Below are 26,622 nucleotides of genomic sequence, written 5' to 3'. Positions count from 1 at the left end.
TTTTTATTCAAGGATATTCTTAGTGCCAAAGCAAGATGATTCTTGGAGAGCAGTTCTAGATTCTTTCTTTGCTAAGCCTGTTTGTGACAGTGCCCAGATTTAAAATGATGTAACTTTACAATCTGTTGCCTTTCCTTCCTCTTTCAGGTTTCCTGGTAACACTAGAATTAAAAGATGCAAATCTTCCCATCCCAATTCATCCAGACTTCAGAAGTTTCTTAAGATTTTGTTTGTTTGGATCACATTATCAGTTCTCTGCCTTACCCTTTGGGTTAAACAATGCACCAAGAGTGTTCACAAAGTGCCTAGCTCCAGTTACAGCTCATTGCAGACTACAGGGTATCAATATTTTCCATGACTTGCTTATCTTTGCAGAGTATTTTTTTTAAGAGTCAGGAATCTCTCTCTTAGGTGAGTCATCTGTTACACAAGCTGAGATTCCAAGAGAACATTCAAAGGTCTTTCTTGACTCCTTCACACAGAATTGTGTTCCTGGGATGTCAATTAGACACTTCGGTTTGAAGAGATTTTTTTTCCCAAAGGAAAATAGATTAATATCTAGGTCTATTTCTAATGTTTTCCAAGCAAATTTTGATCACTGCAAGGGAATGTCTCAAGATTTTGGGTCTCATGACTTCTGTGATTCTCATGATACTCCTGTCAAGACTCAAGATACAGTGGTATCTGAAGTTTCTTTGGTCCCAGCACCAGCGCCATTTGTCTTTTCATATCCCAATGCTGGGGTTTGTTAGAAGAGGAATCATTTGGTAGAGACAACAAATATCCTTTAATCCAGATCTCCCCATCTCCCTCCTTGTTTCAAAGCAGTCAGTCACAATGAATACCTTGGACATTGCTTTGGGGACAGTTACAGGAAGGATGAAACAGAATGTGTGGACACCAAGGACAGATGCAAGCACATACATATCAAAGAGATGCTTTCCATGATTAAGGCACTCAACTCTCCGAATCATCTTTGGTCCCCGAAACCTCTTTGTGTTGTTACAGACAATACCACAGTTATATGGTACATCAACAAGCTGGAGGGAATCAGGTTATACTAGCCATGCTAGCTTGGGATATTGCTTCACAGCACAGTCTCACTGTACAGGCATCCTACATTCTGTCAAGCAAAACTGTGTGGCAGATAAGCTGAACAGGACCAGGGCGACTCTTATGAATGCAAATTAGATCAGGGGTCTTTCAAGATTTGATCCATCTGTGGATAGTTCCTCAAGAAGACCTTTTTTCCTCCTCGCTGAACAATCAACTGGCAAGATTGTGTATTAAGACTCTGTGCATGAAGGCCTGAAAGACAAATGTATTTTCTTTTTCTTGGATAGAAATGTTCCTGCATGCTTTTCTACCCTTTCCACTAATATCCAGGGTATTCCTGAAGAGTAAGAAGGAATGCCCCAAGATCATTGTGGTGACTCCCTTATGACCCACATGACCATGGTTCTCCCTTCTGTTTGAAATGGCCATGGGCAATTAACACAAGCTTCCTCACAGACTGGGTCCTCACACAAGAACAGAGGTGTTTGATACACCCCAACAACACCCTGTTTTCTGAAGACATGCAGCAGGTACTAATGGAGGCATAAAAGCCTCCTGCTAGAACTTCATATATTAGCAAATAAGAAAGGTGTTCTAGTTGGTGCCGACAACATAATGAGCACCCATTCAGGGCTAGTTGTTCTCTGGTTTTACAATATTTGTGTGAGTTACTATTTTGAGGCCTTTCTTACTCCTGTATCACGGTTCATTTATCAGCCATTTCAGCATGTCTGCCCACGGATCTTCCTCTTTCAATGTAGCCTCATGTGAAAATGCTTTTGAAACGGGTTTTTATACAAGAGACCTCCAAGTAAACTAGGGGTCTGTCTTTGGGACCTTAATTTTGTGTTAGAGAAGCTAAAACTTAGTGCATTTGAACCAGTTAACCTGAATGACTTGATGTTCTTAACATGGAAAGCAGTTTTAATGATTGCTCTGACCTCTGCAACAGTGGGTCAAAGCTATCTCATTTTCCACAAGGACATGGTTTCATTGAGAACTAATCCTTCTCTTTTGCCTAAAATGGTATCAGAGTTTACTTTAAGCCAAGCTGTCCATATCCCTGCTTTTTCCTGAACCTAATAAGGACTGAGAAAAGATATGCCATACCTTGGATGTCCACAGACATCTCAGATACTATCTTGACAGAAGAACTAAAGTTTCAGATCTTTGGACCAATTGTTCATTTCTCGTAAAATTAATAAGGGGCAACCTGTATCAAAACAGACTATTTCCAAATGGTTGTCTAAGACTACTACCTTTTGTTATATTCACCATAACAAAATAATTTCAGGCATGGTCAAGGCCCACTGTACCAGGGCCTTGGCTTCATGTATGGCTTTTTGAAAAGGGTTGGATTCTAGAAGTATTCAAGAAGCTGCTACTTGGTCCTCTGTACATACTTTAACAAGGCACTATAATTTTGATTCCTTCTCTAGGTCCAGGGCAGACTTTGGTAGGACCTTTCTCCAGGGGCTCCTGGACCACTCCCCTTCCACCTTATAATGTAGTAAGCTAGAGTAATCTACCCACGTAGCTAAGTATACTACAGCAGTGATCAATATGATGAACAACCGTTGTGTAAATAAAACTTACCATGACAGTAGATGTTTGAATGAACACTGCGGCAGTAGCTGCTCCCTCCCTCCATCCTCCTTGTTTTTTGGTGTGTTTTTTATGCCAGGGTGTGGACGTTTATTTGGTTGTTCCTAGCATTGTCCCTTCCAGGGTCAGCCTCCTTGTCTGTGCTGGCATGTAAGTTCTGAAGGTCATCACTCCTAAACTTATCTTTTACTCAGATTTGCTCAAGCTGCTTGAAGGTTGAGGTGCTTGGAAGGTGCCCTAAAGCTTTGGAAGCTGGCCGACTGTTGTATCCTTGGCAGGATATAATCTGTATAGCTAAGTCTAATGCAGCAGTGAACTTCATACATCTACTGTTATGGTAAATTCAACTTCTCCTTTATCATCATCATCAGTCCCCTTTCTCCATTGTTTTCTACATGGGGTTGGGGTATCGTGTTAACTGTCGCCACATCTCTCTCGATTCAGTGCCACACTCCTGTCTTCAACACTCATGCCTGACTGTCGCAGATCTTCTTTCAATCATCCATCCACCTCTTTGCTGGATGCCCTCACTTCCTCTTACCTTCTTCCTGTTTGTCCCAAATCTTCCTCACCAGATTGTCTTCTGCTTTTCTGCACATGTCCAAACCACCATAATCTGTTCTCTTTGATCTTTTCTGCAATTGGAGCTACTTTGGCTGCTACTCTTATGTCCTCATTTCTTCATCTGTCCTACAGAGTACACCTTGCCACCTAGAACTGGTCACACCACTGTCTTGTACACCTTACTTTTCAGCTTCTTTGGTATTCTTCTGTCACAGACTACACTTGACACTCTATGCAAGTTGGCTGCAGCCCCTCTTATTCTAGCTTTGACCTCTTCATTCAGACTTCCCTTTTCCTATACCACCCCTCCCAGATACTTGAAGCTGTTTACCTGTTCCACTATCTTCCCTTCTATCTCTGTTCTCAGCTTCTTCTCATTTCCCCAGTTTGTTGCCATTACCACCGTCTTATCTGTGCTTAGTTTCATCCCATGTGCCTTCACTTTTGCATTCTATTCTCCTATCCTTTGCTGAAGTTCTAGCTCAGAGTCTGCCTGTAATGGCACATTGTCTGCATACAGCAACTTTGTTGATCTATCTCCTTTGACCTGTTTGCTAATGTAGTCCATCTCCAGTATGAACAGCAGTGGGCTCACAGCAGAACCCTGATGTGCACCCACTCCCATTGGGAATCCCTCTGTGAGGTCAAACACGGTTCGTAATTGAGTCATTGGGTCCTTATGCATAGCCTGCACTAATTCTACCACTGTTTCTGGGACTTCAAACCACCACAGTACTGGCCAGATCTTTCTTGGGACCGTGTCATATGCTTTGTGCAAGTCTAGGAATGCCCAGTTGGACCCTCTCCTCATCTCTAGCTTCTTCTCAAGCATCTGTCTCAGTGCATGCATCGGGTCAGTTGCGCTACATCCTGATCTGAATCCAAACTGCTCACCTCCCATCTTACATTCTACTACTCTGCGTATCCATTTCTCAGTCACCCTCTCCAGAACTTTCATGCAATATGATAGGAGTCTGATGCCTCTGTACTGCCCACAGTTGTGGATGTCCCCTTTGTTCTTGTACACTGGCATGAGTATGCTTGTTCTCCAGTCATCTGAGATATGCCTTTCTCTCCATACAGCTATTATCACCCTCAGGAGCCATTTCTCCCCTATCTCACCCAGCATCTTTATCATATCTGCTGTGACCTCATCTGACCTGCTGCTTTCCCTGACTTCATCTTCCTTAGTGCTGTTCTTACTTCTTCTGAGGTGGGCTCCTCTTCTTCTCTCATCGTAGGCTGTTTCTGGGGCAACACAGCTTCTGTGGGGTTTTCTTCATTCAGAAGCTACAATTTCAGACCAATAAAGCCAAACCCCTCTAGCTGTGGACATGCATGTTTCTGCCTTCTTATGACATCATCAGTACAGCATAAGAGGAATGTTTGACTTTTGGAAACACAGGGTAGTCATACCCAACTTAAAGTTTAAAGGGTAATTTACATATATCCCATGTTGCCTCTGATTCAAGGGTTTAAGGTATCACACAGTGGAAATTCTAGCTTTGCTAGATTTTTCTTTTTGTGTTTTTAACTAATTGGCTTTCCTGTGTGACCTTTTTAAACATTGTTTTCATTCAGAAGCTGCTGGAAATACTCCTACCATCTACCTTTGATGTCCAGTGGACTGGTGAGTAGTTGTTGCTGACGTCCCTTATGAAAGGTGTCTGACTATCATCTTTATCTTTCTGTCTTTGCCTTGCAACCTGATGTAGTTTCTTTGTGCCCCTTACTGAGTCATTTTCCAGAAGTTGGTAGAGTGCCTCTGATGCCCTATTCTTTGCTATTACAACTTCTTTCTTAGCTTATTTGTTAGACAACCAGTAGTCCTTCCTAGCCTGGTCAGTCTTTTCTATCTCCCACTTCTTCCTGCACTCCTTCTTTCTTTTGGTGACTTCCTGGACTTCTGCATTCCACCACCAGCTTTCCTTATGTACCTTGTTTCCTTATGTACCTTTTCCATACCTGGCTTGGCCACATGTCTTTTCTGTAGTCCTAACACATGCAGTTTTTAGCTGCTGCCATTCTGATTTAACTCCACCTATTTCCTCCTCTTCTTGGGTAAGTAATTCCTTGAACTGTTGTACTTTCTCTCCAGTCAACTTCTAGGTCTTCAGCCTGGTCTCTGTTGACCTTAGAGCCTTCTCTGACCACTGCTTGCAGCTGATTGTGGCAACTAGTGGTTCATGCTGTGGGCCAACTGTTTCACTGGGGATGACTTTGCAATCATGGATTCTACCCCAGTGCCTTTTCCTTAGTAGGAGGAAGTCTACCTGAGTTGAATGTTGACTACTCTTCTATGTGATCTTGTGTCTCTCTTTCTGAACCATGTGTTGGCTACTATCAAGCCATTTGCCAGACAGAAGTCTAGAATGGCTTCTCCTTTATTCCTGTTGCTCCACCATGTGGACCCAGGCAGTCCTCATATCCTGTTCTGTCTGTTCCAATACGTGCATTCAAGTCACCCATTATCAACACCAATTCATGTTGTCCTGCTTTATCTATTAGGACTTGCAAATGCTGTCTGAATGCAATCTTTTCCTCACTATCACAACCCTGCTGTGGGGCATAGGCTGAGATTATGAATACTGCCCTATCATTACACTGGAGTCTGATTGCCATAAGTCTGTCATTAATTCTGATGATATCCTTCACTGCCTTCTGAAGCCTCTCTCTCAACACAATTCCTACACCATTTCTAGCCTGTCCCCCTTTTGAGTAGTAGAGTCTGGATCCCAAGCCAAGTGGCTATGCTGCACTGCCCATCCATCTCATCTCTTGGATATGTAGGATGTCCAGCCTCCTCCGTATCATCATGTCATCCACTTCCAAGCTGCATCCTGTTAGTGAACCTACATTAAGCGTAGCAATTCTCAGTTCATGTTTGACAGGTTGGTTGGTTTTACATCCAGCTTTCGCTCAACAGAGCTATCCCAGGTAACCCAGGCTGGGCAACTAGACACTGGCTGGCCAGTAGTTTATTGACCCAGGGCTTCTGGGCTTTATGGTGGGCACACACTGGCCAATAGGGGCACATATACCCCTCCCACCATTAGCAAGGTTTCCTGGCGTAGGTCAGAGTAGGCCAAGTCCTCAACCCACTTATCACTGGTAACTACCCATGCCCATTTTGGCAACATTAGTCAACATGACTGAATCACCTAGCATCACATTTTATACCATCGAGTGGCTAGCCCTGCCATGGTGTGCAGTCTGTGATCCGTATTTTCCTATTTTGAGGATACTAGTAAATTCAACTTATACAGCTGTATTTTCTTTCTATTGAAATGTATGGATGGGTGGCAGTGGGCTGGAGATGGTGGGCTGGTGATGGTGGGCTGGAGATGGTGGGCTGGTGATGGTGGGCTGGAGATGGTGGGCTGGCAATGGTGGGCTGGAGATGGTGGGCTGGCGATGGTGGGCTGGAGATGGTGGGCTGGCAATGGTGGGCTGGAGATGGTGGGCTGGAGATGGTGGGCTGGAGATGGTGGGTTGGACATTTCTTTAATGGTGGTGGTGATGTGAAAGTGGTACATTTTGGGATGAATGACCTAAGATATAGAACTCCAGGGATATCCATAGATGGTGTCCCTGTGTTTTATTGAAAGTACAAAATGTTGAAGGTACAAAATTTCAAAAACATAAAATGTTGAAACCAATTGAATGCAGGGGGAGCAAGCTCCCCTACACCCTCTGCTAATTATGTATACCATCTCAGGGATCGCACAACAGTGGTAAAAAGGCAGAGTCCATTTGTTAGGGATGCCCTGCTCCTCTTGTTTCAAGGCTTTTGCATACTTGCTTGAATTGTCCACCCATTTAGAAAAATACACAGAGCTAGCAGTCCCTACCAGAACCAAGTGTTACAGGAAATCAAAAAACAAACCATCCATCCACCTCCATAAATAAACCACATCTAACAAAAGAAAGAAATTCCTTAAATTATTTAGTTGATCCAAACCCCTTCTTCTCAAGACTAATATCAAAAGAATTACAAAAAAACTGAAGAACACTCTCTGGTCCACTAAAGGAGCCCATGAACTTAGGCTGGCTTCTGAAGACAAAGATAATTATAAATCCTTCTTTAGCTACATTACAAAATCAAAAAAGCAATAGTCTACATTGTTCTGAACTTATTTTTATTTAACATTTGTTTAAGAGGAAAGTCTGACTTGGAAGGAGCCATTCTCAGTGCATCCCGTCGAGAAACACTCCAGATGCATGTGTTTATAATGTGGGAGGAACCAGACCACCTGGAGGAAACCCACACAAACACAGGGCGGATATGCAGACTCTACACAGAAGGCAGCCTAGCCAAGAATTAAACCAGAGAACCTCTTGCTGTGAGGTGACAACGCAAACTGCTGCACCACCGTGACCGCCCAGACCTGTGTATAAAACTATAACTGCTGCACCACAGACCTGTGTATAAAACTATAACTGCTGCACCACCGTGACCGCCCAGACCTGTGTATAAAACTATAACTGCTGCACCACCGTGACCACCCAGACCTGTGTATAAAACTATAACTGCTGCACCACAGACCTGTGTATAAAACTATAACTGCTGCACCACCGTGACCACCCAGACCTGTGTATAAAACTATAACTGCTGCACCACTGTGACCGCCCAGACCTGTGTATAAAACTATAACTGCTGCACCGTGACCGCCCAGACCTGTGTATAAAACTATAACTGCTGCACCACCGTGACCGCCCAGACCTGTGTATAAAACTATAACTGCTGCACCACTGTGACCGCCCAGACCTGTGTATAAAACTATAACTGCTGCACCACCGTGACCGCCCAGACCTGTGTATAAAACTATAACTGCTGCACCACCGTGACCGCCCAGACCTGTGTATAAAACTATAACTGCTGCACCACCGTGACCGCCCAGACCTGTGTATAAAACTATAACTGCTGCACCACCGCCCAGACCTGTGTATAAAACTATAACTGCTGCACCACCGTGACCGCCCAGACCTGTGTATAAAACTATAACTGCTGCACCACCGTGACCGCCCAGACCTGTGTATAAAACTATAACTGCTGCACCACCGTGACCGCCCAGACCTGTGTATAAAACTATAACTGCTGCACCACTGCACCGTCAAATTCATAATGACACCTCGTATTCTTACCCAATATGCATTGCCAATATCCTTGTAAACAAATTTAGTGCCAACTTCACCCCCATGAGTTGTATTCAAAGTCCTAAAATATCTGAATCCCTTACACCCTCAGTTATCTCTAAAGATCATTTACTGAAAGTAATAACCAAGGCCAAACTACTTTCTCCATGGGATCCGATAATATACCTGGCTGTTAATTAATAGTGTTAAACTTGTCCTTGTAGACACACCTCTCAAATATTTAACCTATGTTTATCTACTGGTTTTGTCCTTGGTGGGTGGTGCACTGCATTGGGCATTCCCCTCCATAAGAGTGGCCTTACAACTGACCCAAATAGTTACAGACCTCTCACCCTTATAAGCCTCATCAACAGGGCCATGGAACATATTGTAACCGACTGCATACATTGTAATATCACCAGATTCATTAAACATGACCACAGCAGTGTGGTTTTGTGAAGGGTTGATCATGTCTATTTAGTCTGAACTTCTTCAGCACAGTTACAGGGGCCGTAGACGGTTGTCATGTTGTGTACTCCACATATCTTGATCTGACCAAGGCCTTCATCATGATTCCACCTGCTAGCATCATACAAAAGCCAAGTGCTTTACAAAGTGACCTGCAAATGATAGGACAGAGAGCAATGTGTCTGAAAGGCAGAGCCCACGTAACGCAAGATCTGATGTTGTCATTAGAGCAACGTGTCTGAAAGGCAGAGCCCACGTAACGCAAGATCTGATGTTGTCATTAGAGCAACATGTCTGAAAAGCAGAGCCCACGTAACGCAAGATCTGATGTCATTAGAGCAACGTGTCTGAAAGGCAGAGCCCACGTAACGCAATATCTGATGTTGTCATTAGAGCAATGTGTCTGAAAGGCATAGCCCACATAACGCAAGATCTGATGTTGTCATTAAAGCAACATGTCTGAAAGGCAGAGCCCACATAATGCAAGATCTGATGTTGTCATTAGAGCAATGTGTCTGAAAGGCAGTGCCCACATAATGCAAGATCTGATGTTGTCATTAGAGCAACGTGTCTGAAAGGCAGAGCCCACGTAACGCAAGATCTGATGTTGTCATTAGAGCAACGTGTCTGAAAGGCAGAGCCCACATAATGCAAGATCTGATGTTGTCATTAGAGCAACGTGTCTGAAAGGCAGAGCCCACATAATGCAAGATCTGATGTTGTCATTAGAGCAACATGTCTGAAAGGCAGAGCCCATGTAACACAAGATCTGATGTTGTCATTAGAGCAACATGTCTGAAAGGCAGAGCCCACATAATACAAGATCTGATGTTGTCATTAGAGCAACATGTCTGAAAGGCAGAGCCCACATAATGCAAGATCTGATGTTGTCATTAGAGCAACGTGTCTGAAAGGCAGAGCCCACGTAACACAAGATCTGATGTTGTCATTAGAGCAAAGTGTCTGAAAGGCAGAGCCAGATCTGATGTTGTCATTAGAGCAATGTGTCTGAAAGGCAGAGCCCACATAATGCAAGATCTGATGTTGTCATTAGAGCAACGTGTCTGAAAGGCAGAGCCCACATAATACAAGATCTGATGTTGTCATTAGAGCAACGTGTCTGAAAGGCAGAGCCCACGTAACGCAAGATCTGATGTTGTCATTAGAGCAACGTGTCTGAAAGGCAGAGCCCACATAATGCAAGATCTGATGTTGTCATTAGAGCAACGTGTCTGAAAGGCAGAGCCCACATAATGCAAGATCTGATGTTGTCATTAGAGCAACGTGTCTGAAAGGCAGAGCCCACATAATACAAGATCTGATGTTGTCATTAGAGCAACGTGTCTGAAAGGCAGAGCCCACATAATGCAAGATCTGATGTTGTCATTAGAGCAACGTGTCTGAAAGGCAGAGCCCACATAACGCAAGATCTGATGTTGTCATTAGAGCAATGTGTCTGAAAGGCAGAGCCCACGTAATGCAAGATCTGATGTTGTCATTAGAGCAACGTGTCTGAAAGGCAGAGCCCACATAATGCAAGATCTGATGTTGTCATTAGAGCAACGTGTCTGAAAGGCAGAGCCCACATAATGCAAGATCTGATGTTGTCATTAGAGCAACGTGTCTGAAAGGCAGAGCCCACATAATGCAAGATCTGATGTTGTCATTAGAGCAACGTGTCTGAAAGGCAGAGCCCACATAATGCAAGATCTGATGTTGTCATTAGAGCAACGTGTCTGAAAGGCAGAGCCCACGTAACGCAAGATCTGATGTTGTCATTAGAGCAACGTGTCTGAAAGGCAGAGCCCACGTAATGCAAGATCTGATGTTGTCATTAGAGCAACGTGTCTGAAAGGCAGAGCCCACGTAATGCAAGATCTGATGTTGTCATTAGAGCAATGTGTCTGAAAGGCAGAGCCCACGTAACGCAAGATTTGATGTTGTCATTAGAGCAATGTGTCTGAAAGGCAGAGCCCACATAATGCAAGATCTGATGTTGTCATTAGAGCAACGTGTCTGAAAGGCAGAGCCCACATAATGCAAGATCTGATGTTGTCATTAGAGCAATGTGTCTGAAAGGCAGAGCCCACGTAATGCAAGATCTGATGTTGTCATTAGAGCAACATGTCTGAAAGGCAGAGCCCATGTAACTCAAGATCTGATGTTGTCATTAGAGCAACGTGTCTGAAAGGCAGAGCCCACATAATACAAGATCTGATGTTGTCATTAGAGCAACATGTCTGAAAGGCAGAGCCCACATAATGCAAGATCTGATGTTGTCATTAGAGCAACGTGTCTGAAAGGCAGAGCCCACGTAACGCAAGATCTGATGTTGTCATTAGAGCAAAGTGTCTGAAAGGCAGAGCCCACATAACCCAAGATCTGATGTTGTCATTAGAGCAATGTGTCTGAAAGGCAGAGCCCACGTAACGCAAGATCTGATGTTGTCATTAGAGCAACGTGTCTGTAAGGCAGAGCCCACATAATGCAAGACCTGATGTTGTCATTAGAGCAACGTGTCTGAAAGGCAGAGCCCAAGGCAGAGCCCACATAATGCAAGATCTGATGTTGTCATTAGAGCAACGTGTCTGAAAGGCAGAGCCCACGTAACGCAAGATCTGATGTTGTCATTAGAGCAATGTGTCTGAAAAGCAGAGCCCACGTAACGCAAGATCTGATGTTGTCATTAGAGCAATGTGTCTGAAAGGCAGAGCCCATGTAACGCAAGATCTGATGTTGTCATTAGAGCAATGTGTCTGAAAGGCAGAGCCCACATAACGCAAGATCTGATGTTGTCATTAGAGCAACGTGTCTGAAAGGCAGAGCCCACATAATGCAAGATCTGATGTTGTCATTAGAGCAACGTGTCTGAAAGGCAGAGCCCACATAATGCAAGATCTGATGTTGTCATTAGAGCAACGTGTCTGAAAGGCAGAGCCCACGTAATGCAAGATCTGATGTTGTCATTAGAGCAACGTGTCTGAAAGGCAGAGCCCACATAATGCAAGATCTGATGTTGTCATTAGAGCAACGTGTCTGAAAGGCAGAGCCCACCTAATGCAAGATCTGATGTTGTCATTAGAGCAACGTGTCTGAAAGGCAGAGCCCACGTAACGCAAGATCTGATGTTGTCATTAGAGCAATGTGTCTGAAAGGCAGAGCCCACATAATGCAAGATCTGATGTTGTCATTAGAGCAACGTGTCTGAAAGGCAGAGCCCACATAATGCAAGATCTGATGTTGTCATTAGAGCAATGTGTCTGAAAGGCAGAGCCCACGTAATGCAAGATCTGATGTTGTCATTAGAGCAACATGTCTGAAAGGCAGAGCCCATGTAATACAAGATCTGATGTTGTCATTAGAGCAACATGTCTGAAAGGCAGAGCCCACATAATGCAAGATCTGATGTTGTCATTAGAGCAACGTGTCTGAAAGGCAGAGCCCACGTCACGCAAGATCTGATGTTGTCATTAGAGCAAAGTGTCTGAAAGGCAGAGCCCACGTAACCCAAGATCTGATGTTGTCATTAGAGCAACATGTCTGAAAGGCAGAGCCCACATAATGCAAGATCTGATGTTGTCATTAGAGCAACGTGTCTGAAAGGCAGAGCCCACATAACGCAAGATCTGATGTTGTCATTAGAGCAACGTGTCTGAAAGGCAGAGCCCACGTAACGCAAGATCTGATGTTGTCATTAGAGCAATGTGTCTGAAAGGCAGAGCCCACATAATGCAAGATCTGATGTTGTCATTAGAGCAACATGTCTGAAAGGCAGAGCCCATGTAACCCAGGATCTGATGTTGTCATTTTCATTCATTCCTCAACTGGTGCTCCAGGAGATACCTGCATTTCTGACTGGGAGCAGGAATTACCCCTATCTGGATCTGAGCTCTGAAGAATTTCCTCATTATTCTATCCAGTTTGGCCTCAGCCAAGCTCCTGGTGGACCTAAGCGAGGAGCCAGTAGACAGCGACCTGGAGTGGGGAAGGAAGTCGAGTACGTATCTGATCCAGTGAACAACGAGGCAACCAGATCCAAGGAGATTTCATTTCTGAAGCAGTAGGACAGGTGGTAGTCAGATCCAGTTTCTTCTAAATTTGGATGGTGGCTCTAAGGACCGATCCAAAGATGTTGATGGATGTGGAGACCTCTTCCTGATATCCTTCTCTTCGGAAACTGAGTCGGGCTTTCCTTTGTCCACTTTCTTGGAGGGGGTTTGAGTCACATTTGAAAGAGAAGAAGAAGAAGGGAGAAGGCCCTATTTGTCAGTAAGTGCTCTGGCATTGAAGCCAGCCCAGATGGAGCATCTCGAATCTAATGAGTGGCATCCAAGCAATAATCACATTCCCTGTGGGCATCTGAATTGGGTATTTTGTGCCCACTGGAAATGCATTTTTGAAAGCACTTGGCTTGTCTGCCATAATAGAGACCAAGGAATGTTAATCTAAAAAGAAAGGCAAAGGGTATATTAATTTATTAATTATTTTATTTTATTTTTACAAGAAAACTACCAACGATGGGAGTAAGAAATTCCTGGAAACAGGTAGAAAAGGAAAAAGGAGAGGAAAAGGAAAGTAGAAGTACAAGCAATGGTACTCAAGAGAAATACCAAACGGTTAGGCAGAAGGGAAAGGAAAGAATCTGACGAGCAGAGAAAGAAATGAAAACTGTGAATTAAAAGAGGTCAGGTGAAGACACTTAAGGGATAGCCCTGCTGAAAACATTAGTTACAAAACACACTGTTTTATAGTAAGTTTTACCCAATAGCTTGAGAGAGAGTAGATCTGCATCTGTAAGAATATAGCAGCAAACTCTATCTGAGGTATACTAGGCTGACAGGGCATTATGGGTAAAGGAAGGAGCTAGAGAGTTGGATTTGAGGATCTGGAAGAAGTGGCCATGTCAGATCTAAGACCCATTAGCTGAGGAAGAATGAAAATGGACAACACAGCTGTAACATTATGGTGAGTACATAACTTTGTTTTTTTACTGGTGTCTCAGCAGTAAGTGTAAATGAAACTAGTTGTGTCCTTCAGAGCTTGATGTTAAGATCTCTCCTTCTTGGGATTTCCTTCTCAAATCTCCAAGCAGAGAGCCAAGACATCTAGCCAACAAAGTTTGCAGATGACTGCAAACTGTGAGTTGTTGTTGTTAGGTCACCCTATGACATCCAAATCCTGCAGAGTGAACTCTCACTAGTAAAGCCTTTGACGTACTAATAATGGGCTTGAACTAAATACTAAATGCGATCAAACATAATATTAAAACGTGTGGCCTCATCACTTTTGGTAGACAACTCCTCCCTATATCATATTGTACAGACTCATCACTACAAAATGTTCAATGTTCAGTGTAGGAGAAATTCAAATTCAGGGCTTCTAGAAGCCATTTAAGACTCTGCCAACAGTTAGACCAGGAATATAAACAAACTTTCTATACCATTTATCTATCAGGAACTTGAAAAGTTCAAAATTGCCAACGTCCCTTATATATTTAGGCTCTATGATGAAAATATCTGCTCTTAACTAATGTTTTAACATCTGGCAGTCTCACATATAGATTGTTACTCATAGGTTCACAGGTTTGTAGGTTGGTACTAGGCTATTGGCCCTAGGGCCTATACAAGCCTAGCCATAAAAATTCCCTGGCTATTTCATCCCACAGTATTTACTTCCCTGGACCCCTGTCTAGCAGGGTGACTGACATGATCCCCAGGGTGAATTTCCTATCTCCCATCCAATCATCAAGGTACCTTTTGAAGAGGGTCAAAGAGGCACTCTGCTTGACATGTATGGGCAGTCTATTCCAAAGTCTGGGGAGTCTCTGGGTCAGAAACCTATCCCTCCAGCATGTTTTGTTCATTGTGATGACAAGGTTTAGATCCCTGGAGCGTGTGTCTCTGAGAGATTGGGATTTCTTTAAGTGTAGCATGTCCAACAGCTTTGGGTTTGACATGGCTTGTATGTTAAGCAGAGATTGCCTCTGAGTAGATGATATGTGACAGTATAGGTGGAGTTTTTTTAGACAGTCAGCATAGGGCAACTGCTTTAGGCCTGTGATTCTTTTAGTGAGGTATTTTTGTGGCCTTTTCAGTTGTTGCAGATGTCTTAAGAGGTACATACCAAACAGGGCATTGTATTCTATAATGGGTCTAATGAGGGATGAGTACAGTGGGACAATAACCTCCTTTATTCTGGATGAAAAGCCCTTAGTGATGAGGTATGCCACATAGAAGGATTTCCTGACTGTTGTAGCAATGTGGTTATCAAAGGTGAGACCACTGTCCACCTGTTTCCTTAAGTTTCTTATCACACTTTCGGTGTTTAGTGTACTGCCACCTATGGGGTAATTCATGGGTACATGTTTTTTTCCCAAAGGGGATAACTATAGATTCCTTGGCATTGAGCTTGAGCCCATGGCTCTGGCAACAAGCATCTGTTTCTGTAAGGCCCTTTTTTAAAATATCTACATAATCTGGGGATTCAATAATGGCTATATCCGCACCTTAGCATCATTGCCAAGTGAGCGTACATAAGTGTAACTATACCCACACATTAGTGTCACTGTCAAATGAGCATACATACATGTAACTATACCCACACTTTAGTGTCATTGTCAAACGAGCGTACATATGTGTAACTATACCTGCACCTTAGTATCATTGTCAAATGAGCGTACATACGTGTAACTATACCTGCACCTTAGTGTCATTGTCAAATGAGTGTACATACATGTAACTATACCCACACCTTAGTGTCACTGTCAGATGAGTACATACATAACTTGTAACTATACTTAACTTGGCGTCATGTCAAAATGATGTACATACGTGTAACTATACACACACATTATAACTACACCTGCACCTTAGTGTTATTGTCAAATGAGAGTACATATGTGTAACTATACCCGTACCTTAGTCTCATTGTCAAATGACCTTACATACATGTAGCTATACCTGCACCTTAGTGTCATTGTCAAATGACCATACATACATGTAACTATACCCGCACCTTAGAGTCACTGTCAAATGAGAGTACATATGTGTTTAACTATACCAGCACCTTACTGTCATTGTCAAATGAGTGTACATACGTGTAACTATACCCACATCTTAGTATCATTATCAAATTAACGTACATATGTATATCTATATCCGCAGCTCAGTGTCAGTGTCAAATGAACGTACATACATGTAACTATACTCACACCTTAGTGTCACTGCCAAATGAGCATACATATGTGTAACTATACCAGTACCTTAGTGTCATTGTCAAATGAGCGTATATACATGTAACTATACCCACACCTTAATGTCACTGTCAAATGAGCATACATATGTGTAACTATACCTGTACTTTAGTGTCATTGTCAAATGAGCATACATATGTGTAACTATACCGGCACCTTAGTGTCATTGTCAAATGAGCGTATATACGTGTAACTATATGCACATCTTAGTGTCACTGTCAAATGAGCGTACATACGTTTAGCTATACCCACACCTTATTGTCACTGTCAGTTGAGCATACATATGTGTAAATATACCCGCACCTTAGTGTCATTGTCAAATGAGTGCATATATGTTTAACTATACCCGTACCTTAATCTCATTGTCAAATGAGTATACATATGTGTACCTATACCCACACCTTAGTGTCATTGTCAAATGAGTGTACATACATGTAACTATACCCGCACTTTAGTGTCACTGTCAAATGAGTGTACACACATGTAACTATACCCGCACCTTAGTGTCTCTGTCAAGTGAGTGTACATACATGTAACTATACCCACACCTTGGTGTCATTGTCAAATGAGCATACATACATGTAACTATACCCGCTTCTTAGTGTCATTGTCAAATGAGCGTACATATGTGTAACTATACCCGCACCTTAGTGTCATTGTGAAATGAGTGTACACATGTGTAGCTACACCCGAACCTTAATGTCATTGTCATATGAGCATACATACGTGTAACTACACCCGCACCTTTGTGTCATTGTCAAATGAGCATACATATGTGTAACTACACCTGCACCTTAGTGCCATTGTCAAATGAGTGTACATACATGTAACTATACCCGCGTCTTAATGTCATTGTCAAATGAGCATACTCGTATGTACGATCATTGTCAAATGAGTGTACATAGGTATAACTATACCTGCACCTTCGTGTCATTGTCAAATGAGAGTACATATGTGTAACTATACCCGTACCTTAGTGTCACTGTCAAATGAGCTTACATATGTGTAATTATAACCATACTTTAGTGTCATTGTCAAATGAGCGTACATACATGTACCTATACCTGAACCTTAGTGTCATTGAGTGTACATACATGTAACTATACTCACACCTTAGTGTCACTGTCAAATGAGTGTACATACGTGTAACTATACCCGCATCTTAGTGTCACTGTTAAATGAGTGTACATATGTGTAACTATACCCGCACCATAGTGTCACTGTCAAGTGAGTGGACGTATGTGTAACTGTACCCGCACCTTAGTGTCATTGTCAAATGAGTGTACATACATGTAACTATACCTGCACTTTAGTGTTACTGTCAAATAAGTGTACACACATGTAACTATACCCGTATCTTAGTGTCTCTGTCAAGTGAGTGTACATACATGCAACTACACCCACACATTAGTGTCATTGTCAAATGAGCATACAAACATGTAACTACACCCACACCTTGGTGTCATTGTCATATGAGCATACATACATGTAACTATACCCACTTCTTAGTGTCATTGTCAAATAAGCGTACATATGTGTAACTATACCCGCACCTTAGTGTCATTGTCAAATGAGCGTACACATGTGTAGCTACACCCGAACCTTAATGTCATTGTCATATGAGCATACATACGTGTAACTACACCCACACCTTTGTGTCATTGTCAAATGAGCATACATATCTGTAATTACACCTGCACTTTAGTGCCATTGTCAAATGAGCATACATACATGTAACTATACCCACGTCTTAATGTCATTGTCAAATGAGCATACTCGCATGTACGATCATTGTCAAATGATTGTACATAGGTATAACTATACCTGCACCTTCGTGTCATTGTCAAATGAGAGTACATATGTGTAACTATACCCGTACCTTAGTGTCACTGTCAAATGAGCTTACATATGTGTAATTATAACCATACTTTAGTGTCATTGTCAAATGAGCATACATACATGTACCTATACCCGAACCTTAGTGTCATTGATTGTACATACATGTAACTATACTCACACCTTAGTGTCACTGTAAAATGAGTGTACATATGTATAACTATACCCGCACCTTAGTGTCACTGTCAAGTGAATGTATGTACGTGTAACTGTACCCGCACCTTAGTGTCATTGTCAAATGAGTGTACATACATGTAACTATACCCACACCTTAGTGTCACTGTCAAATAAGTGTACATATGTGGAACTATACCCGCACCTTAGTGTCACTAGCAAGTGAGCGTAGATATGTGTAACTATACCCACACCTTAGTGTCACTGTCAAATGAGCGTACATATGTGTAGCTATACCAGCACCTTAGTGTCACTGTCAAGTGAGCATACACATGTGTAAATATACCCGCACCTTAGTGTCACTGTCAAATGCGCATACATATGCTTAACTATATCTGTACCTTAGTGTCCTTGTCGAATGAGCGTACATACGTGTAACTATACCCGCACCTTACTGTCATTGTCAAATGAGCGTATATACATGTAACTATACCCACACCTTACTGTCATTGTCAAATGAGCGCACATACATGTAACTATACCCACACCTTAATGTCACTGTCAAATGAGTGTACATATGTGTAATTACACCCACACCTTAGTGTCACTGTCAAATGAGCATACATAAATGTAACTATACCCACACCTTAGTGTCATTTTCAAATGAGGGTACATAAACGTAAATATACCCTCACTTTAGTGTCATTCTCAAATGAGTGTACATACGTGTAACTATACCCACATCTTAATGTCACTGTCAAGTGAGTGTACATATGTGTAACTATACTCACACCTTAGTGTCACTGTGAAATGAGTGTATATACATGTAACTATATCCACACCTTAGTGTCACTGTCAAATGAGCGTACATACGTGTAGCTATACCAGCACCTTAGTGTCACTGTCAAGTGAGTGTACATACGTGTAACTATACCCGCACTTTATTGTCACTGTCAAGTGAGCCTACATACGTGTAAATATATCCGCACCTTAGTGCCATTGTCAAATGAGCGTACATATGTTTAACTATACCTGTACCTTAGTCTTATTGCCAAATGAGTGCACATACATGTACCTATACCCACATCTTAGTGTCACTGTCAAATGAGTGTGCATACGTGTAACTATACCCGCACCTTAGTGTCATTGTCAAAGGTGCGTACATACATGTAACCATACCCGCACCTTGTTGTCATTGTCAAATGAGCAAACATGCATGTAACTATACCCGCACCTTAGTGTCATTGTCAAATGAGCGTAGATATGTGTAACTACACCCAAACCTTAGTGTCATTGTCAAATGAGCATACATATGTGTAACTACACCTGCACCTTAGTGCCATTGTCAAATGAGCGTACATACATGTAACTACACCCACACCTTAGTGTCATTGTCAAATGAGCATACTCGTATGTATGCTCATTGTCAAATGAGTGTACATACGTATAACTATACATGCACCTTAGTGTCATTGTCAAATGAGAGTACATATGTGTAACTATATCCATACCTTAGTGTCACTGTCATATGAGTGTACATATGTGTAATTATAACCATACCTTAGTGTCATTGTCAAATGAGCGTACATATGTGTACGTATACCTGCACCTTAGTGTCATTGTCAAATGAGTGTACATACATGTTACTATACCCGCACCTTAGAGTCACTGTCAAATGAACGTACATATGTGTAAGTATACCCACACCTTAGTGTCATTGTCAAATGAGTGTACATACATGTTACTATACCCGCACCTTAGAGTCACCGTCAAATGAACGTACATATGTGTAAGTATACCCGCACATTAGTGTCACTGTCAAATGAGCGTACATACGTGTAACTATACCCACATTTTAGTGTCACTGTCAAATGAGCGTACATATGTGTAGCTATACCTGCAACTTAGTGTCACTGTCAAGTGAGCGTACATATGTGCAACTCTATCTGCAACTTAGTGTCACTGTCAAATGAGCGTACATACGTGTAACTATGAGTGTACATATGTGTAACTATACCCGCACCTTATTGTCACTGTTAAGTGAGCGTACATATGTGTAGCTATACCTGCACCTTAGTGTCATTATCAAATGAACATACATACATGTACTTATACCCGCACCTTAGTGTCATTGTCAAATTTACTTAGCACATACTGGGAACTCAGACATCAAAACCCAAATAACATGGGGCAAGAATAGATCCCTGTTGAACCCCCAAATCAACATTTCTAGTTTTTGAAAAAGAATGCCTTATTCTTATTCTTAATTTCCTTCCTGATAGCCAATTGGCTATCCAGAGTACATTGTTGATATTTGGGTATCTAACTGTTCCCAAATGCACAATTATATGAACTGCAATGCATCGAAATCTGACTGTTGAAAAAAAAAACATTGATTAAGCAGCATATTAAACATCAAATCATTGAAAATAAAAGTAAGGTGTGGAATGCAAACATCCATCAACACACCATGCTTATGTCAGTAAAGAAATAAAACTATGCTGTGTATCCAAAGTTACATGTAGTAAGACACCATAGCAACTGTATATTGCTCGTGGTTCACTTAGAAATCAAAATATAGTACATTCCTCAGAGAATAAAACTTAGTTTACCAACAGCACACAGTGCGAAAGTTCCATAATCTTGTTTCAAATAAAGTATGCATATGGTCACTGTAGCATGTGCCTAATTCAAAACACTGACAGCCCAACATTATAACCATAGTATTTGCTAGGGCTGTCAGAAGTCAGTAGTACTGTAGTCATCAACACAGTTTTGTTCCCGTACTAATACATCCACAACAGCAGACAAATCCACTAATCATTTGCCAAGTAAACATCTCAACTGCCTATGCCATACTTCCAGAACATTTTGAGTCAGAGGTAAACATAGGTGGTTTAGATGTTGCAAAACACAGGTGGAAACAGAGGAGGAAAATTCGGATGTACCATCCTTCTTGTTGCAAACTTCCTAACTTTACCATACAGCGAGAAGTCTTCAAAATATCGCAGACGTGGTTCTGCCTCCGGTGGGAATGAGCTGGATAACGGAATGTATGCATCCCTATCCTCATCTACATGGAAAAGAAACAGTGCAAGTATACTCTTTGCACACAGCTGCAAGTCATTGCCATACTTGGCAGGTAAATGGAGAGACTGACTCTTCTACCACAGGTTCTGAGAGAAGGGAATGAAACAACCTTTACTATTCACACCAACGGTATTGTTCCAAATATTGCGAATAGCAGCTGTTTCAAAGTCACAAATAACAAAACATACATTACTGGAAAGATCAAAGTCATTAAATAATTCAAAAACAGCTTTCCACATGAGAGTGCAAGCTTTAAAAGATTCCTTACACATTTAAACATAAACTAGGGGAATTGTCTTAGCTGTCTCAATATTTGTGCTACAGCCATGGAGACTGTATAACTGCTGCCAAACCTTTCCCTTACTTAAAAACATCCCGCCCATTAGCCCCACTGCAGATCTCGACAAGCCTTGTAGATTAATCACTATTGAAAATACTATATAATATGAAACTCACTACCTGTATCATATGATTGCTTTACAGAGAATTCACTATTTTTGTGTTACAATTCAGGTTAGCAAGTGTGAGCTTACCGTTTCCATCAGATAAAAGTTGATGCCTCATTTTATGAACACATTGTACTAAATACTTTTTATTTGAAAGTGTGGCCATACAGACGTGGAGGTTGATGTAAGCACATCTTCAACAACAATGTATGTTGGATCATGAGAGAGATTTATGTTTTAATTTGTTGCCCAGCCTGTAGCGTTCTACCACCAAGATAGTGCCCAGTTACTCTCCAGAGACACTCGGTCTAGTTACAACGTATCCCTTGCACTTGGAGCTAAGCTTATTTTTACAAGACAAATACTTTTTTGTTTCAGTAACTTTTTCTAATTTATAGACACACCCATATTTGTAGTTTGGCCTTTCCTCTTTGAGATTGTAACATGGTGTATCCATTTCCACTGGCACATGGAGGATGATGACTATTTTCCCTGACCTCCAAAAATACCAATTTACATGCTACCTAATGTATTGCATCAGGATCAGACCCATTAAATATCCTGTAGTAAACGTTACGGTCACTAATGAGTAACATCGATATTTTGTTTTCAGGGAAAACATTTCTGTGATTATTGTCTACTTTCCAAGCCTTTTTTCAATGAAGTCATGATTTCAGGATTAGTGAGTTATCCAAATATTCATATTACATTTGAACATAACATCAAGTATTCAATCATGGGTTATCGACTCAAAGGCCTTCTCCTGATCCAAGTAAACATCTAATCCATTGAGCAACAGATGTTATCATAAAACTGGATAGGATTAATCAAACATGATCTCCCTGTAAGGAAACCTTGTTGATATACATCAGTCCTTTGTCCAATATCCCGTGGAGCAGACTACAAATTGCTCACGCAAAACATTTACCCAGTATTGAGGTCAAACTGATAGGTCTGTAGTTGTGCAGTGATTGTTGTACATATCCTTTGGGTATAACTGCTTCCTTCCATATGTTGGGAACATATCCCTCCCATCCAGTGATTATTATACATATCCTACTGGGAAAACAGCTGCTTCCTTTTATATTTTGTGAACATATCCCCCTCCAGTGATCACCCCACACCCCCCTTACTATATATACCAACTCCAAGACCACAGTACAGTGTAGAAAAGGGATTTGAAACACTTTTGTATGTGAGACAGGGAAATGTTGGACAAGTAGTTACTTACCTTGTCGATTAAATGAAAGTTCGGTGAGTGAACTTTTGATGCTTATTGTTCGATGTTCAGCTGTTCGATGGTTAGCCCGTTCTATGGCTGACAATAGACCAGTACATTTGTACCTCTTCCACGGGGCCTTTGTTTTATTTTTCAGTTGAGATCTTTTTGTTTTGCACCATAGAGTGAACCATTTGTTGTAATGATTGACCACACCAACAGTTACAACCTTGTTTATTAAGGTGTATAATTTGCCATAAAAGAATCCATATTTTCTTTAATGGACTTTTCTTCCAGTTGCCTCTCCCTTTTCCAAGAGCTAAGTTCCTTATTTATAGGCTCAAACTTCCTAAGGGGTACACGTGGTCTGCCACATTTTTTACTATTACTTTCAATTTCACATGGAATAGAATAGTGATCAGATTTTTCAGTTGGGGCACCAGTGTTACAGCCTAAAACTGAATTGGTCTTGTGGTTTAACCAAATAATATCCAATAAGTTATCATCTCTGGTTGGTTGTTTAAATAATCTGTTTATAATTGCGTGAAGTACAAATTTCACAAATTTTGTTTATGACAGTAGACTCAGTAGAAGGCAAATTCCAGTCAACTCCTTTAAGGTTAATGTACCCCATTATTCTATCATATCCATTTTTTAAAAGATTATATCATATGATTGATGAAATAATTTGTAGATTGTAGCACATAACCTGTTATCATGCTATTTTCCTGAGCTGTGGGTCTATAGAAGATTTCCACCCCAATCATATTTTGCCAAATTTAATTTCACTACCAAAAGTTCCAGCAGCTCATCAGAATGAATAGTACTGGAGATAAACTTCCGATGTATATCTATATAGATGGATAGGTAGATACCTCACCACCTTTGTGGTTTGAGCAAACCTCATGGTGTCCCTTAAACCCCTGAACAGCTTGTAGTTCATTGCAATCATTAAAGCATGTTTCAGTGATGCACAACAGATCATACTTTTCATCTGCTATTCTACAACTTTGTTGTTTAAGCGTCTACAAAAATACATCATCAAGGGATTTAAGCTCTTCTTTGTTCCTAAAAGAGGATGAATAAGTTTCCTAAGGGAATTAACAACTAATTTCTTTCTAGCTTGGCTCAGATGAAGCCAATCTCTATTGAAGCAGTTATTTTTAACTTCTAAATCCTCCCAAGTAGTTACTACTTTCACAAAACTGATTAGTGAAATTCTCTGCATGGTGTTTGTCGTTTGCATTGCCAACCTTTTATAACACCTAGATAACAGAGACTAGAATAATACCACTAAATATCAGTCTAAACCGTTGGGAGTTACATGATCCCACCATCTCAGAAACACTTTTTCAAACACTTCAGTACTAGTGTGACCAACATCAATGTTGCCTGCTACAATAATAACTGTATCATGAGGACAGGAATTTTTAAACAACACTTTGCTTTTTAATAAGTCACCCATTTTTCATATCTCAAGCAACTAACAGTAACATGCTCTGGATTCATTCACAGGAAAACTTTACAAATTCAGCATTTTTCATTATGGAATCAGCCGACACGAGGACACTTTCTTGTCTCATTATGACAAGGCTTTACTACCTACAATAGTGGATGGTGACTTGCCCTCATTTTTGCCAGTACCCCCCAGGGCCCTTCTTATCTTTTTAACCTCTTGAAAGTTATCCTCATCATCTAATTGTCTAATATAGCACCATCATTTTTATTTTTATTAGGATTAAATAACCAGTAATAACTAAATCCTTAGATTGAGTGTATTAGAACAAACCCCAAATGACTGTGTTTATCAACTACTGGGACATCAGAAATGAGGAGAATTGAAGTAACTCCACACTGGAGTTAAGGTCAGTATTGCTTTTTTCTGCACATCTTGTTCAAGTTGTATTTGAACTCCTGACCTCAGTATTGTCCACTTCCATGTCAGTATTACAATTTCTACAAACACAGCTAATTGTCTGTAAAATCATATTTTCACTTATTTTTTATAATTGGATAACAATTTACATTATTGAGGTTTCCTGAATTGTTGGGATCCACTTGCCCATTTGAGTTGAGATCCTTGCATTTGCTACAGCTATCATTCATGTCTTCCCATTCCTTTGTTGTTTTGCTAAACATATTACATTTCTTGCACACAGAGAGTGAATTTCAATTTGCTAAGTCATCCAGACACAATTCATCCATCTGCTCCATTCTATCCTGATACAACTCTCTGGATGTGTTAAAACTGTATAACAAAATCACACACTCTGCTACCAACACTGCCCAACACAACTAGCATGTGCTCGCTCAATTAGAGAAGGCAAGGATAGCTTCTGCCTGATTGGCTGCCTCACTCCCCCACCTAACACGTTTGTCCAGTGCCCATGAAGTTAAAATGATTTTAAAGTTTTTTTAATCTCTTCTTGCCCTTAAAAGGAACAGAAGAGAAGACACGGTAATGAGTGTTTCATTGACCAAACACACCACACTGAAAAGAAATCAGAAAATACAGTTGCATCTCCCATTTGCTCAGTCAGAGCAAGGGTACATAAGGACAGCTCTTGCTTGATTGGCTGTGTCACTAAGCATCACGACAACACACTTGTTCAAAGCCCAAGAAAAATAAAAGGATTCTAAAATAAAAGGATTCTAAAGCCTTTTAACCACCTCTTACCCTTAAAAGGGCAGTACAGAAGACACACTACATTCAAAAGAAATCAGAAAATGCTAGTACAGTAAAAATGATACAAAACCACAGGGTGACAGGTATACAAATGGCTACCTCAATACCTCAGTGCAGCTATTAGCTGATACTAAAATGAAAATGTAGTTAGGGACCTAGGTACTTGGGTTAACAGCCCCCTCCCTTTTGACCATCATTTGACAATGGTGGTCAGGAAATCATTTCATTTAGCCCAGCTAATTGCTAAAGGAATATTATTAAGGTCTAAAGAGGTAATCATTCCCTTGCCCTCAGTATTGATTAGGCCAATTATTGAGTACAACACCTTCTTTGGGGTGTACCTAACTAAACATATCAAACAATTACAGCTTGAAAATCCCTAAGCTACAGGCTGAAAATCCCTGAGCTACCAATATGGGCAACTGATGTTTACACCAGAGGTCAACTCCTCACTGGTCAGATTCGACCACAGGCTAAACATCCTAGACATCAATATCCCACCTCCACTCCTCATTAAGGAAACTACCATAAAAAACTTCTCCAAAGCCAACTTCATGCTTCTTAAGACAGAAGTAGCAAGCTTCATGGCGGAAAATAGAGGTACAACTGCTGAATCCTATACAAATGCACTGTATAAGCACATACACAAGTGCATGGATCGTGTCATCCCCAACAGAACCAAGATGCTATTCTCTAAAAAGAGGAAGCCAATCTGCTGGTCCCCTGCCATAAACAAACTCTACAACAAAAGGAAGAAGCCGTAGCAAAAAAATCTCCTGATTGCAGGAACTCCCTGTTCAGCCTCAGTAAGAAGCTGAGATCCCTCATAAAATCCTCCAAAGCTAGTTTAGAAAATAAAATTGCCACTGATTCTAAAGACAGCCACAAAGCATTCTACAGCTATGTCAAGAATCTCAATGGTGACACTCAGATCTGCTCTGAGCTACAACACAATGGTACTAGATATACACAACCAACTGATATTGCCGACATCCTGGCAGACAGGTTCAGTGCAATCTTCACTCCCCACCCCCCAAAGGGCCCATCACTATACCAGAAGAATGCAAACCCCCTGTAATCATGACTGCAC

This window comes from Protopterus annectens, chromosome 15.part0, assembly GCF_019279795.1.
Source record: "Protopterus annectens isolate FY-2018-M chromosome 15.part0, PAN1.0, whole genome shotgun sequence".
In the NCBI taxonomy this organism is placed as follows: Eukaryota; Metazoa; Chordata; order Ceratodontiformes; family Protopteridae; genus Protopterus; species Protopterus annectens.
The sequence above is the reverse complement of the archived record's forward strand: the minus strand, read 5'-3'. Positions refer to the sequence as shown.